Source organism: Coffea eugenioides, chromosome 1, assembly GCF_003713205.1.
Source record: "Coffea eugenioides isolate CCC68of chromosome 1, Ceug_1.0, whole genome shotgun sequence".
In the NCBI taxonomy this organism is placed as follows: domain Eukaryota; kingdom Viridiplantae; phylum Streptophyta; class Magnoliopsida; order Gentianales; family Rubiaceae; genus Coffea; species Coffea eugenioides.
The window spans coordinates 4,278,946-4,295,239 of NC_040035.1; the positions used below are offsets into that span (position 1 = coordinate 4,278,946).

At 35.5% G+C, this 16,294-nt stretch overlaps 1 pseudogene; it reads left to right on the forward strand.

Moving 5' to 3' along the window:
* The first annotated feature begins 13,109 nt into the window (after positions 1-13,109).
* On the forward strand, positions 13,110-16,013 carry LOC113765934 (annotated as a pseudogene).
* Positions 16,014-16,294: the final 281 nt, after the last annotated feature.

The following is a 16,294-nucleotide window of genomic DNA, read 5'->3' on the forward strand; positions in this document are numbered from 1 at the left end:
TATTGGCTTCTATACTAGACAAATTACCTGTAGAATACAACAAAGTCTAAGAACTATCAATAAAAGTAATTTAATTCTATCAAAGTTCTACAATTTTAAAGAATTAAAGCACCTATTCAGGACACTATTAAGGATTCAACTCTTAATGAAGAGTTGTATAGGTCGTTAACCATTTAACAGACGTATCTGTTAAATGTAATTGTCAATAACTACCTCTAGTTAATTACCTAAAATAAGTATTTCACACAATCAATTAACACCCCTCCCTAATCAGAAAGCCCCAAGTGCCCTTGTCAAGATGTTTTATATATCTTTGAATTCATATTCAAGTGAATGAAATATAAATTGAAATAACTTTTCCACCAAACTTTTCCTCCAAACTAATATTTGAAACAAATTTGTTAAGGAAAGAAGGCAAAGATATATTTAAACAATGAGCACTCTATCCTCTTTCAATGTGGAACAATAAACTTCAACTTTCTCATTAAAATCTATTACCAACAATACCCCACTTAGTTTGTAATGAAATTAAATCAGCACTAACATTATCTTGCATAGAGAAAGGTGTTTGTGAACTTAAACCCTTTTCTCAGTGCAAATATTTCACTTGTTCTAACAAGTCAAGGTGGCTACATAGCTTAAACCATGACTTTAAAGTTAAAATAGAAATAGCACACACAAGATTATATCCCTTTCGTAGAATAGTTCACGAAATGATTTAGCACTTTTACTGGCCCTGTGCTCCATCTTAGATTCATGATCATTTACAAAAGAAAATCCCCACTTTTGGTAGGAGCGGCACCACTCCCATGATCATATAGGTGAAGTACTTTTCAAGCCTTTATTATGAAGGCACGATGAAAGTATATTTAACTTCATTAAGAGTATGATGCTCATTCTTTTAAGTACCAAACTGCACTAGTACCTTGGAATGGTATAATACAATTTCTAGTGCTCACAATCACTTATTAATAATTTGTTATTACCTTTTAAACCTTTTATCTAGTGTTAGTGCTAGAAGAAAGGTTGGGTTACCATTACTAGTGGTTCCAGACAAAGGGTTTTAATCCCATTCCCAATGACGTTGCTTTCACTACATTTCTTGAGAGAACTTTAGTGAATGGATCTACCAAGTTGTTGAATGCACTAACATACACCACTGTGACATTGTCATCATTCAATAGTTGTCTAACATATTCATTTCTTAGACTTGTATGTCTAGATTTGCCATTATATATTCTATTTAGCACTCTAGACATAATGACTTCACTATCACAATACAAAGAAATGACTGGCATCGATTTTGGCCACAACTTGATATCTAATAGTAGGTCTCTTAGCCATTCTTCCTCACAAATAGACCCACGAATTTAATGAATGCAAGAACATTTTTGAATCAGTTTTGGGCAGATTTCTGAATGCAAAGGGCCTTGTAGTGGTTCCTGGACTTAGTAGTCCTTAAACTCGTTGCCTATGAAGCAAAGCAGAGTTAAAGTTTACGACGAAAAAGGATGATGGGCTGCCATAGGCCCAAGGCTATTCATACAGGTATGTGGACAACCAACAATGGACCAGAGTATGGGTTATATAGATTCAGAAATTGGGTCTATAACGAAATCACTTGGCTCATAACTGCTTCTATAGTTTCCATTTTCACCAAATTTAAAGTGATAAACGGGGAAAAGAAAGAAATAGGTAAAATCAAAATTTAAGAAGACCTTTGGGGGACACCACCATTTTTTCGTCTTCTTCTTATTAGTGTTTTGAAGACCAAATTGGACCGGTTGGTTTGACTAGCTGAGGCCATGTTTTCGGTTCGGTTTAATAGTTGATTTAAAAGTTTAATTGAATCGATCAAACCAGTAAAAATAAATAAAAGTTGGGTGGTTCAACCAAATTTACTAACTTTTTTATTGTTTAGAATAAATATTTTAGCTTTACTCACATTATTTAGCATTCAAATAAATAAAAATTAATAAACCTTTGAATCGAAATTGAACTGATCGAACTGATCGAACCACAAATTAAAAGCTCTTTCGATTCATTTCCCGATCTGGGTTTAAAAACATTTTTGATAGCATTAGACAGTGACGGAAAATACTTTCAATTTTTAATGGAAAGTAAGGAATAATTCATCATACAAACTCTACCTTTGAAGGATTATGTGCATCTTTTAAAATTATAGAAAAATTATGAAAAAAACAATAAATCATAAAGAGGGTAAGTATAATATATCCTAAAACGTTTGCTATCGACTACCTAACCTATAGTTATTTGTTTGTTTTGTTTAGAATGATCCCACATATGAACATTTGTGACAAGCATTAATAATGCTAACACTAATATCACTGCGGAATTACAAACTAATGTTTTTGTGCAGACCCAAATCCAATCCTCCATGCTTTTGATAATTCTTTTGCTTACAATAGTGTTTCATAGTGTTACCAATTGATTGCTCATGTTCATAAGACTGTTTCTCTCTTTACGTACCTGGCCATATTTAGGCTTGTGCAATAAATACGCAGCTGTAATTCATAATTCCAGCAGAAATGGTTCATTTCATAGCACTTTGTCATTATCATTTTTTTTATCCTAACACCTGTCCTGCCAGCCTTCGAACTCTAACTGTCAAGACCAAGATTTGAATCATGAACCTAGTAGTGGTTTATAAATTGGTAAAGAATAATTTAAATACATGTACTTATGCATATTTTTTTTAGTTGAAAATTTTTTCATGCCTCATACAGGTTCGTAACTAGCTATTTGTGAATTTAGACCAGTCGCCACTTTGCTTCAACTTGTACATGTCAAGGACGAAAATAGATGATTTTCATTTACCAAAGAAGTAAAAAAAAAAAACAACTATTGCCACGTTCCTCTTTTGATTCCACATCTGTCTAGATTGTCCACTACATGCGTTTGACAAAATGACCTTCTAGTAATAATCAACAAAAGACTAGGTCTTGGAGAGAATAAAGTCTTTTTTGTCTAAATAACCCATTTTCTATTACAAGTTGTGCATCAGAAACTGACATTTTTCATGTCATCTTCTTCCCACTGCGATGGAACAATAACGTAAAATAGTTACATGTTGAATGGAAAGGAAGAAAGGGTAGCCCTATTCAATGGACTACCCAACCCCATTACTTTGTTAAAAATAATTCCAGTATAAGGTGCATTCCCACATATATTGTGACAATCATTAATGCATAACTAACACCAACATCGTTGTGGAATTTGTAGTATACTTAGGTAGACAAAAAATCCTTTTCTTTATGCAGTTGGAATCGAACTCACTCTCCATCATTTCTACCACAAAGATCAAAGCATGATTGGCTAGCCGCATTATGCACATAAAAAAAAGAAGAAGACTTGACTGATATTTTGTCACCGATTGGTCCCAGTGCCAGAAATTTCAACAAGATATTTTGAATTGAAAATGCAGAGAAAGAAATATTGGACTGGGCTTGATCAGCCAAAACGGTGATTTCATAAATTAATTTCTTTATTTATGGACAAAGACAAGAAACATCAAAAGAGAAGGCCCTGTAGAAGCAGTGAACATGGTTGACAAACGAAATGCGTCATTATGGCCGGCTCATGCATTTTGTCATTCAGTTTTCTCTTCTCACCTAAACCAATCACCGGAAAAAAAGAAAAGAAAAGTCTCCATCCATTTTATGTTGCTACTTTGACCTTTCAATAATTCAATTAATATTCCTGACTTTAGATGTCTATCGGATGTATAATCGTGCGTGCCCCAAATTACCTGCTACTATGGTCAAATGGGCATACGGCACATTTAACTTTTTAATCATGGATCAATGCCAAAGTCTTACTTTGCGACACAAATACCAACAAAATAGTAAAATAATCTATTTTTGCAAGTAAACAATATGTTAAGCAAGAAGGAAAAATTATTCAAACCGTTATTCACATGTGGCCACATGAATTTTTTCATCCTTTATTTTAGAAACTTTAACTTTAAATTCCTTATAAATTCAAGTTAGCAAAACTTAATCCCAACCTAGGTTTTTGACTACATTTTACTCTGAATCAATTATGTGACTCACATATGATCTTTTGTTTTGACGGCAAAAGGTTAAATTTTATTATAGTTAAACAAATGATTCGATTTTTAATCATTTTGTTCTTAAATAGGTAAGATCTAACTCAAACTATATACATTTTCCCCCAAAAAAATGACATCTGACTCAATCTATATTCATTTTTACTATTAAAAAATGAAATTTGACCTTTTTGTAAATAAAAAATGGTTGTATTGGATAGCATAGTGATTTTAGAATAAAAAGTGATCGAAAACTTAGATTGAGATTAAATTTTGCTAATTTGAATTTGTAAGGATGTAAAATTAATATTTAAAAGTAAAGAATGAAAAAATTAATTAACAAATATATGGGACATTTTGAACGATTTTCCCTAAATAAAATGACTGGCATTGCAAGTCTTTAAAGTAATTTTCACGGCCCTAGCATGGGGGCAATGTAAAACATGGAAACTGGTGAGTCTTTGTTCAGCCATCAGTGATTAAGAAGGGCCTCGGTCATTATTTTTATAACGTGAAGTTAAATTGGTAAATTATTTAAAGTCACTGATTAAAAGGGTTCTTAATTAGGCTGCATTTGATAAAATTAAAGTCTAAAAATTGAAATATGAAATATGAAATCTGAAGTCCAAATCTGTTGAATTACTTAACTATTAAGTACTAAATGTGATATATTTGAGTGTATATTACATTAAGTGATAAGGGAATAGGTTATCACTTATTTTTTAGATCAAGTTTTGTTTAGAAAATTTAGTGTCGCTTCATTAATTTAGATATTCTATTTTTTATTATCAAGTGTATTTGTACGTGTGAAATTAAATTGGTAAATTATTTAAATTCGAGTGTAATGTAATTAACTTGAATGTTCGCATTTAATATTGACAGGTGCCGAACTTGTGCAATAATAAAAATAATACCTAACTACCACTAAGTAGTCAATAATCAATTTTAGGTACTGGAGCAGGAACTCTAGGTGTGCAATGGGTTACTTGATTCACCCTACTCCCGAAGAGTCTGCTTAATCCGATATACCAGAATTAATTAGCTGACAAACTTTACTAACAAGTAGACAGTGGCAAGCAGGGTCGTCTCCTTAAAGATCGGGGATATTTGTTTCTTTGAGGTTCCAATCGGTAAAGGGGGGGTTTTATCGAAATAAAGTTAAAAACAATTAAGCAATTTAACTAAAAACGAATAATTAACTAGCACGAATGTAGACAGAAATTAAATCAAGAATAGATAAATTCTAGCCAAGGATACAACTTCTCAGACACAGTCCATTCATCCGATCATTGATGCAAGGGAAGTTCACTTAATTTATTAATAGGTTAGTTATAGTCGCCGACGGGCTCTGACGACCAATTTTTCCTTAATTTATTGATAACCAAGGTACGACCATTGATTACCTTTAACCAGAGAATACTCTTAGGTACGACCGTAGGAATTAATTCCCCAATTGCATTAAGAACTAGAAAAACCTAACCCCAACCAATAACACGCTACGAGGGTTATTTAAATCAGATTGCACGTTTCCCTAGTGTGTAAAAATGCTAGTTGCCACTAATATTAATCGATTAAACAATTACGGATTTAATTGACTAATTTTGCAGGAGATTAATAAGTCACATTGAACATCGGGCCCTTGACATCCAATTAACAAAATAATCCCATGGAAATTCAAACAGAAAACGTACAAATATTAATAAATTAAGGAACGCATGAAAACTAATTTGATCTCACAGATATTCGAGACTACGTCGTCGCGTTGATCCTTGACTAGATGGAAAGCTTAGCCATGCCTCATAAGACAATTTCCACACAATTCCATTGATTTCAAAGGCATCGGTTCTTGCTATTAATTGAGAATGAGAATTTGTTTTTCCAATAGTCTAATGGAAGAAACGGAAAGAGCGATACAATACCAAAAACAAAGCAGCGGCCAATGAAATAATGAGTTTGTTTGGACAAAGATAATTTGGTTTGCAAAATTTGTTTTCACAAATCCCAATCACCTTTTTATCTCACATACATCACATCACAAAATGTGCTACAGTAAATATCTCAAATAAATCATCCAAATAAACTCTTATCCAAACAAACTCAATATCTCCCCCAAGAAGAACCAACTGTCCCTAATCTAAAACAATTCACTAACTTTTCCTACATGGTCCCTGCCGGATAAGGAAAAAGCAACAACCCAAAAAAGGTTCCAACACTACCGAGGAATTCCCTTCTATTTCGTTTCCTAATGCTAGTAGGACTCCTAGTACAAGTCATCTCCTTATCAGCAAGAAAGTAGGAAATCCGTTTGTAGCACCCTGTGGAGCCCGACTTGTATTTTCTTTTGGAAACTCCCCATGCGTGGAGTATTTGTCGTCCGCAGATCCCTCTTTTTAGCACTTTTCAGTTCCACTTCTTGTAAATAGGTCCAAATACCAAATATAAGTATATGTTAACAATTAAAATAATATTTGGCAAGGACAATGAGGGAAATTAACAATAAAATTACTAACAATTAATACCCTATCAATTCCTCCCCACACCTAAATATGCTTGTTCTCAAGCATGAGAACAACTAAACTCAACAATGGCCAGTTCTCACGTCCTCTATTACCAAACTGTGCTTACACCAAAATCAAAGTTCAGTGGCTAAGTGTCAAGACATATTCCTCCCGGTTAGCTCCTGAAATCAGAGACTCGTCCAATTCATGGCTAACTCGTCTAGGAAATCAAAATATTAAACTAGCAACAGTCAGCAATTGGTCCAACTGACAACCAAAATCTCGACATTAAAAACCAAGGATCGGCAGGCTAACTTGGCAAGGACAAGGAGGGAAATTAACAATAAAATTACTAACAATTAATACCCTATCAATTCCCCCCACACCTAAATATGCTTGTCCTCAAGCATGAGAACAACTAAACTCAACAATGGCCAGCTCTCATGTCCTCTATTACCAAACTATGCTTACACCAAAATCAGAGTTCAGTGGCTAAGTGTCAAGACATATTCCTCCCGGTTAGCTCCTGGAATCAGAGATTCATCCAATTCATGGCTAACTTGTATAGGAAATCAAAATATTAAACTAGCAACAGTCAGCAATTGGTCCAACTGACAACCAAAATCTTGACATTAAAAACCAAGGATCGGCAGGCCAACATGATCATAAGTTTACATATTCTTTACATCTGTTCTTTTTTTCTTTTTCTTCCCTTTTTTTCTTTTTTTTTTCTCTTTTGAACGAATAAATGTTTAGTCCCAAGCCATTCAAGTCTTTTGACGTGAACTCTAACATTTTTAAATGAAAGAACCCAGTTACTCAACTTTTCTTCGCTTCAGGACCTCTTACTCATAGATATCGCCATTGTTTTGATGCGAGACTCGACACTTGTGGTGAAGACTCCCGGTTACTGGGTGACGACACTAGCGGAGTATAGCCATATGTTATTCATAACAAAATACCAAAATACCAGACAGTCAAAGATCATAGCCCACGTCATCTCCTAAACATAGAGAACTAAGATCAACAGTCGACCAATTCATACAATAGTTGCTAGCAAAATATTTATATTGCCTAAACAAGTTAACCACAATTCACACAAAGTCATTAAACTCACAGTATTCACCAAGACAATATGCTTTTACTTGTCACCGAAACTAAATTTATAGAATAAAACACATCTAGCAATAGAAGAGTGAGTTGCCAGGCAATTGTTGATCACTAAGATAAGCAGTACCAAAAACAGAAAATAAAGAGACACCAATCGAACCCCCCACACTTGAATGGTACATTGCGCTCAATGTAACAAATAAACAGCAAAAGCAAGAAGAAGGGCAACGGAACTTCCCTAAAGTCGGAGTCACAGTGGTGGGTGAGGTAGAAATGGTGCTTGGTAAAGCGGCAGCGAGCGCAAGAGGCGATGGCGGCGCTTGGCAGTCGTGCACGAGGGAGGTGGCGAAAGAAAGAGGCGGCAGCAATGGAGGAGGGTTTCAGCCGAAATAGAAAAGGGAGAAGGAGAAGCAGGGGAAAAGAGGAAGAAAAGGGAAAGAAAGAAAAGAAGAAAAAAAGGAAAAAAAAGAAAAATAGTTTTTTGGGTTTTTTTTTAAGTCAAAATTTAAAATTTGGCATTTGAAAATCGAAATTCTGAGTTGAATGGGAAAAATATTTAATATTTAATATTTTAATTAAATTTTTTTTTTTAAGGATCTTGGGTCGTCAAACATGGCGTGGGCATGTCAAGGTTATAAAGCGTCTACTGATCTTAGGAGTCACTATTTGCAACTTAACACGTGCCCTCCTCACGTGGGCACGCCAAGATTCCATTTTCTGCCGACGTCGCGTTGAGATTTTACCAATATGGCATGGGTACGCCAAGATTGGAAAACATCCACTGACCATGAGGCTGGGATTTAGACGATTAACGCATGCCCTTCTCGTGTGGGCACGCCTAGGGATGTAATCGAACCGAGCTGCTCGCGAGCTCGGTCAAGAGCTTGACTCGAACTCGGTCAAACCGAGTTCGAGTCGAGTTTCGAGCAGCTTGATAAGGTTATCAAGTCGAGTTCGAGCATCCAGAAGTGATGCTCGAAGGCTCGACGAGCCTTATCGAGTAGTTTAATTTTAATTATTTAATATATTATTATTATAAAATTACCCTTATACCTAAAAGAATTGTCGAATTTACAAAATGTTTCAAGTCATATAAAAATTTTAAAAGGGTAATAATGTCTTTTTGCTCAAAAATTATCAAAAAAAATGAAATTTAATAACTCGAACTCGAACTCGAACGAGCTCGAGCGAGCTCGATAAGACTCGAATGGACTCGAGCCCATACGAGTCGAGCTCGAGTATTGCGAGCAAGCTTCGAGCTCGAGCTTGAGCTTCAATAATACTACTCGCTCGAGTTCGAGCACCTCTATCTGTATGTCGAGTCGAGCTCGAGTATCGCGATCTCGAGCTCGACTCGACTCGATTACAGCCCTAGGCACGCCAAGATTACCTGTCCCGGTCACCATGAACGAAAATATCAAGATCGACTAGTACCCAAGTGAGAAACGCCAAATTTAAAAAATTGAACAAAAAAAAAAATAAAACCAATATTTGGATTGCCTCCCAAAAAGTGCCTTTCTTTAACGTTTTTTGCTAGACATTGTCATATTTGTTCAAGGAGGATAAAATTTTGTAGCTCGTTTCAATACTTCATCCTCTATATAATCCTGATAGCCCTCATAAATAGAGTAATCCTTGAGCACACGAGCTACGGTCTTCCATGGACTAGTAGATGGCGCCAAACAAGTCAATGAAAATCTGAATTCTACATTCACTCCTCTATCACGCGCATTTATTGATCCAAGATATCTTGCCATCGCCACTCTTAATTTATTCCTGTCATGAAATTCAAAATTTTCTGGTATAATAAAGTCAATCTCATTAACAGAAATTGAAAAATAAGAGTCAGAAGAATAGTGATTAAGGAATGGAGGAGATGTCATCGCATTTGGAGATGGTTCACTGGATTCATTCACTTGAACGAATTGATGTTGGGGTATCATTTCTTGCACATCAACTTCCTTTTCAACTGCATCTTTAGATCGGTTTTCTTGATACTCTTGCAGTTCCATGCCATTTATCCGGATAATTGCACTCTCATCTTCTTTAAGGTCGATATTGGTCTGTGAGGGCAATTCTTCACACATCTTAGAAGCTAATTGCGTTATCCTAGATATCAATAGATGCACTTGATCCGCCATCCCAGATGTCAATAGATGCACTTGATCCGTCAGGTTACGAATGCTCGTTTGTGTCTCCTGATGAAATCGATATATATTAGTAGCTATTAATTCAATCATTTCTTCAAAAGATATACCTGACATGAATGATGGTTGTTGAGACTCTTGTTGTTGAAAATCCATTGGCCCAGTCGCACAATTAAAATTGGAGTTATCCCACCATCCTTGATCATACCTGTTTAAGTAAGGGTCATACCACATTTGAAATCGAGGTGAAAAATCTCCAAAAGTATCAATTGGAGCACTTAGGTTATCTTGAAATGTGGGGCATATGTTGGTTGAATAACCTGAGACAAAATAAGTTTCACAATTTGCAACAGCTAATTGATCATTAGGAAAAACACGAGTCTCATAACCCCTTTCAGGAATAAAGTCCAGTCTATCATCAAAATATGGAATGTTAGCAGCCATAAACTATATAAAAAAATAATAAGAGAAAAATAAATAAAAAATAAAACAAGATGAATTCAAAAAGAAACAAATTAATCTGGCACCAGTTCCCGGCAACGGCGCCAAAAATTGACAAGTGGTGAACCTGTGTAATAATAAAAATAAAACCTAACTACCACTAAGTAGTCAATAATCAATTCTAGGTACTGAAGCATGAACTTTAGGTGTGCAATGGGTTACTTGATTCACCATGTTCCCGAAGAGTTTGTTTAATCCGATATACCAGAATTAATTAGCTGACAAACTTTACTAACAAGTAGACAGTGGCAAGCAGGGTCATCTCCTCAGGGACTGGGGATATTTGTTTCTTTGAGGTTCCAATTGGTAAAGGGGAGTTTTATCGGAATAGAGCTAAAAGCAATTAAGCAATTTAACTAAAAACGAATAATTAACTAACACGAATGTAGATAGAAATTAAATCAAGAATAGATAAATTCTAACCAAGGATACAACTTCTCAGACGCAGTCCATTCATCCGATCATTGATGCAAGGGAAGTTCACTTAATTTATTAATAGGTTAGTTATAGTCGCCGACGGGCTCTGACGACCAATTTTTCCTTAATTTATTGATCACCCCTAACCAGAGAATACTCCTAGGTACGACTGTAGGAATTAATTCCCCAATTGCATTAAGAACTAGAAAAACCTAACCCCAACCAATAACACGCTACGAGGGTTATTTAAATCAGATTGCACGTTCCCCTAATGTGTAAATATGCTAGTTGACACTAATATTAATCGATTAAACAATTACGGATTTAATTAACTAATTTGGCAGGAGATTAATAAGTCACATTGAACATTGAGCCCTTGACATCCAATTAACAAAATAATCCCATGGAAATTCAAACAGAAAACGTGCAAATATTAACAAATTAAGGAACGCATGAAAACTAATTCGATCTCACAGATATTCGGGACTGCGTCGTCGCGTTGATCCTTGACTAGATGGAAAGCTTAGCCATGCCTCATAAGACAATTTCCGCACAATTCCATTGATTTCAAAGGCATCGGTTCTTGCTATTAATTGAGAATGAGAATTTCTTTTTCCAATAGTCTAATGGAAGAAACGGAAAAAGCGATACAATACCAAAAACAAAGCAGCGGCCAATGAAATAATATCTCCCCCAAGAAGAACCAACTGTCCCTAATCTAAAACAATTCAGTAACTTTTCCTAGGTGGTCTCCGCCGGATAAGGAAAAAGCAACAACCCAAAAAAGGTTCCAACACTACCGAGGAATTCCCTTCTATTTCGTTTCCTAATGCTAGTAGGACTCCTAGTACAAGTCATCTCCTCATCAGCAAGAAAGTAGGAAATCCGTTTGTAGCACCCTGTGGAGCCCGGTTTGTATTTTCTTTTGGAAACCCCCCGTGGAGTATTTGTCGTCCGCAGATTCTTCTCTTTAGCACTTTTCAGTTCCACTTCTTGTAGATAGGTCCAAATACCAAATATAAGTATATGTTAACAATTAAAACAATATTTGGCAAGGACAAGAAGGGAAATTAACAATAAAATTACTAATAATTAATACCCTATCAAATATTAACTTGGATATAAATTAAGTGCATTAATAACTGCCCATTAAACACCTATTTACAAAAATCCCTTCCTTAATTTTTATAATTTCAGAATGCTCGTTGGATTTAGCTGAATAAGATCAATTAAATATTGACTCACCATAATGAATACGGAATCCATAATATCAATCAAGATACTAGAGTTAATTACCATTAATTGGTCATGTTGTAAGAATAGATTTTCATCTGACACTGTACCTTTCTAATGCCCCTTAATTCAATTCTTAGAGCCCAGAGTAGAAAAAAAATCTAGTTTTTTTTTATTGATTTTGGTATGAAATAGGTGCAAACCTAAGTTCCTTCCAAGCATTCTTGCTAAATATTTCCTTATACAGAGTCAAAAATCTTGCGACAATTGTTATTCCAGCAAGTTGTGGACATTTATAATCAAACTAGCTAGATGCTAGCTAAGCTTCAGCTACATGTTAAGAGAACTTTAATTTGATGATTTTTTTTAGGAGTAATAGATGAGGGAGGACTACTTAACACGGTCATTTATAGCACATGCTTGCTTGAGATGACAAAGCATGCTCGATCGATTTTAGACCTTGCATGAGACGGCAGAATTTTTTTTATAGATTTTGGGCTTTTCTCGAGATGGCATACTTGCGGAATTGTACCCGTTTTGCCGCAGTGCCGGCAGGTTACACCTTTGACCTATAGACACCTGTTAAGAGGGGCTTCGATAGTTGCTTTTGTTATTCCTTTTTCTGGACAAATGAAGTTAAATTGGGAAACAAGATTCTGTACATTTAAATATGGTAAATCAGGTAGCAAATTTGGTATAATATTGAGTGTCTAGTGGCACCTGTTAAAGAAATTTCCAACTTAATTAGGTTTAACATAGGTTAAAGGAAATAATCAGGTGTATGTATTACTTTAGGTTTTGCTAACAAATGCTCGTTATAGAGATTTCAAGTGTAATTTTTTTGCACAAATGACATTAATTTGCCCAAGTGTCTAAATGTAATGGAACAATAAATATGAATATACGCATTCACATAGCAATTAGATGCAAATTAGGTGCCTGCACTTAGAAAAATTTTTACTCCATACATGCTCAGAGTTATGAAAGGAAAATCTGAGTAAATAGATTCACTGGTATCAAAGGCCTCCATCATATGGATCTTTGCTTATTTAAGGAGTCCACCCGGGGCCTCTTTGAATAAAACTAATCAGTTTCTTTGCACGAGTTCTTCAGCAATTGACAAACAGCCTTCATAAGAATATGGCACCAAGTTTCGATGATGGCAACACTTTGTTTGATTTTGTTCTGAAAGATGGAAATGGTGTCAAAGGTCTGGTGGATTCAGGAATTGCAAAAGTACCAGAAAGATACGTCCAACCACCATATGAGCGAATAGAGAAACTCGTTGAAAACTCGAAAGTTCACTTCTCATCGGTCCCAATTGATTTATCAAAGCTTGATGGTCCCGAGCATGATCAAGTGGTGGAGGCCATTATTAGAGCTGCTGAAACACTAGGATTCTTTCAGGTAATTAACCATGGCATGTCTTTGGACCTGTTGGAGTCCCTCAAAGACGCTGCACACCGGTTTTTCAAGCAACCTGCAGATGCAAAAGGTGTTTATCTGAAGGGAGTTAGTCCTAGTCCGTTTGTGAAGTACGGTACAAGCTTTGTACCCGAGCAAGAAAAGGCTCTGGAGTGGAAAGATTATCTTAGCATGGTTTATACCAATGACAGTGATGCACGAAAACATTGGCCTAAAGAGTGCAAGTAAGTTTTCTTTATTACCTCAATAGAGTAGCCAATATGTCACCAAGTGGCTAGATCTTAGTTAGAAAAGATTATTTGATTCAGGAAGAAAATCGGACTTGAGATATTCTTACTGGTGAAGTCCTCAATCATGGATCCACCTTGGATTGATTTTATACTTCTCGTACACGTCAATCGTCCAACGCTGCATATTACATGTTTCTCGATTTACTAGAAGCGATTTAATTTTAATTTCTAAAAAAATTTTCAAAAAAAAAAATTTTCCTGTAACCAAATATGTCCATGTTGGGATTATTTTCTCAGGGAAGTGGCACTTGACTACTTGAAATCATCCACTACTTGAAATCATCCACTAACATGGTGAGAAGGCTGTTGGGAATATTGATTGGAAATCTTGGGGTGACCATTGATGACTCAAAACTTGAATCACTCATTGGCACGAAGTTGGTGAACATGAACTTCCATCCAACATGCCCAAATCCAGAACTAACAATTGGTGTAGGGCGCCACTCTGACACGGGCACTTTAACTGTGCTTTTGCAAGATGGTATTGGAGGTTTATATGTAAAGCTGGAAGAAGATGCACTTGTTGGCAGAAAAGAAGAATGGATGGAGATTCCACCTATTCCTGGTGCTCTAGTTATTAATGTTGGCGATTCATTACAGGTTAGTTCATTTTCCATCACCATCTTCATTAGTTCAGTTGAACAAGTCAACGTTTATAATTCTTTATGGGTTCACAAGCATTACAGATCTGTCCCCCATGATATTCTATTTTGCGAACTATTCTTTATAGAATTTCTGTTTTAGATTACTTGTGAGATCCAAAATTATAATTTATATTGACAAATGATCCATAGCCGTCAGTCTTCAGGCAAAGAAGGCATGTTGGATACAAGTTTGAATCGTGCCAAAACCTTTTCTCCAATAAAATGGGAAAAAATGAAATGGGTATTTTTTACTTTAAAAGAAATTGTGACGGACATTTTCAAGATCTCGTTTAGTTGGTAGTCTTTTTCACTTTTCCCTTATACGACTTTGAATCTCCCCTTGAATCAAACTACTACTACTAATAATGATAATAATTTTATTATTGTTGCAAACGTATGAATGTTTGGCGCAACAGTATGGTGAATGTTGACCATTGTCAATCCTAGTGTTGTAACAAATAAAGTTCGGTTGCTCATTGCAGTAATAAAAAAAAAAGTTTTGTTGGTCAATTAACTAATTTGGTTGAGATAGCACTTTGTCTAGAGTTTGCACACTTAATTTGAAGTTGATTAGATAAATCAGAATGAATTGTAGTTATGATCTAGAATTTCGTTAAAATGATATGTTAAGTTAATATTCAAAATTTGAAGTGCTGCAATGCTAAGATATAGCTATGCATGTAACAAAATCTCAATTGGTAGTAATTTGCTTACCTAAATATTCGATCCAGTGTACAAAGTTTTCCAACTAAATGACCTTTAAGGAGTTGAATATCTGATGATATTTTTTTTTTTGTTTTATTAACCGGCTTTAGAACAACAATTCAAACAAAAAATTTTTTTTTGTCTGGCTGTCATGATTAGGAACTAAAACATTTTTTTTTCTGACTCCTAGATCCTAAGCAATGGGAGGTACACCAGTGCTGAACATAGAGTTCGTACCACAAGCAAAAAATCAAGAGTTTCCATTCCTGTTTTCACTGCTCCGAGACCAACTGAGAAGATAGGTCCGCTGCCTCATCTTGCAAAGCTTGATGGTGGAGTAGGCTACAAACGAGCCGAGTCGAGTCGAGTTTTGGACTTATCGAACCAAGCTCGACTTAATAACAGGTGGACTCGAGTTCGAACTCGAGCTCAACGAGCCAAGAAAATTGAATTGAACTCGAGCTCGAGCTCGACTCGACCAAAGAAAAGCCAGGTTCGAGTTCGACTCGACAAGGCTCGTGAGCTATAACTCGATTTCTAGCTCGAGAGCAGCTCGTATTGTCAGCTCATAACATAGCTCGAATTTCTGATTCGTGAGTAGCTCGTTAGCTTGAGTTTCTGGAAATTAATCTAATAAGAATAACAAATAATTATTTTTTTCTTAATAAATAATAAAATATTAGGGATATATATGTAATTTTACTATTAAAATAAAATATATATATATATCTCGCGAGTTAATGAGCTTAATATTTTGAGCTCAAACTCGAGCTCGAGTTCGATTTCGCCAACTCAAGTTCGATATTGATCGAACTCGAGTCGAGTTTTGACTCGAGCTATTCGGTTCGTTTGCAGCGCCCTATGGTGGAGCTCTTTACCGTGATGTTATATTTCAAGAGTACATGAACAATTTTTTTTGGACATTCTCATGAAGGAAGAAATCCCTTGACTTTGCCAAAATAAATGCAAACTGAAATGAAGCATGGAGCTACTTCACAGGATTCTCAATTCAGAATTCAGTGAGAAATAAAGAAAAAAAATAGTTCATGTCAATCTTGAATAGTTTTTTTTATCGCAACGATAATATTGTATAACATATTCTAGTTTAATTTAGAGGGAGAGGGAACCTAATCGAAGGGAAATTCCATCGGAGAAAACCACTTGAAAGTGATAATTACAATTAAATGGCAAAGTGAGAGGCAAGGGTTGAACCTTTGACTTCTCACCTCCACCAAGACCTTTCGAACAGGTTTGC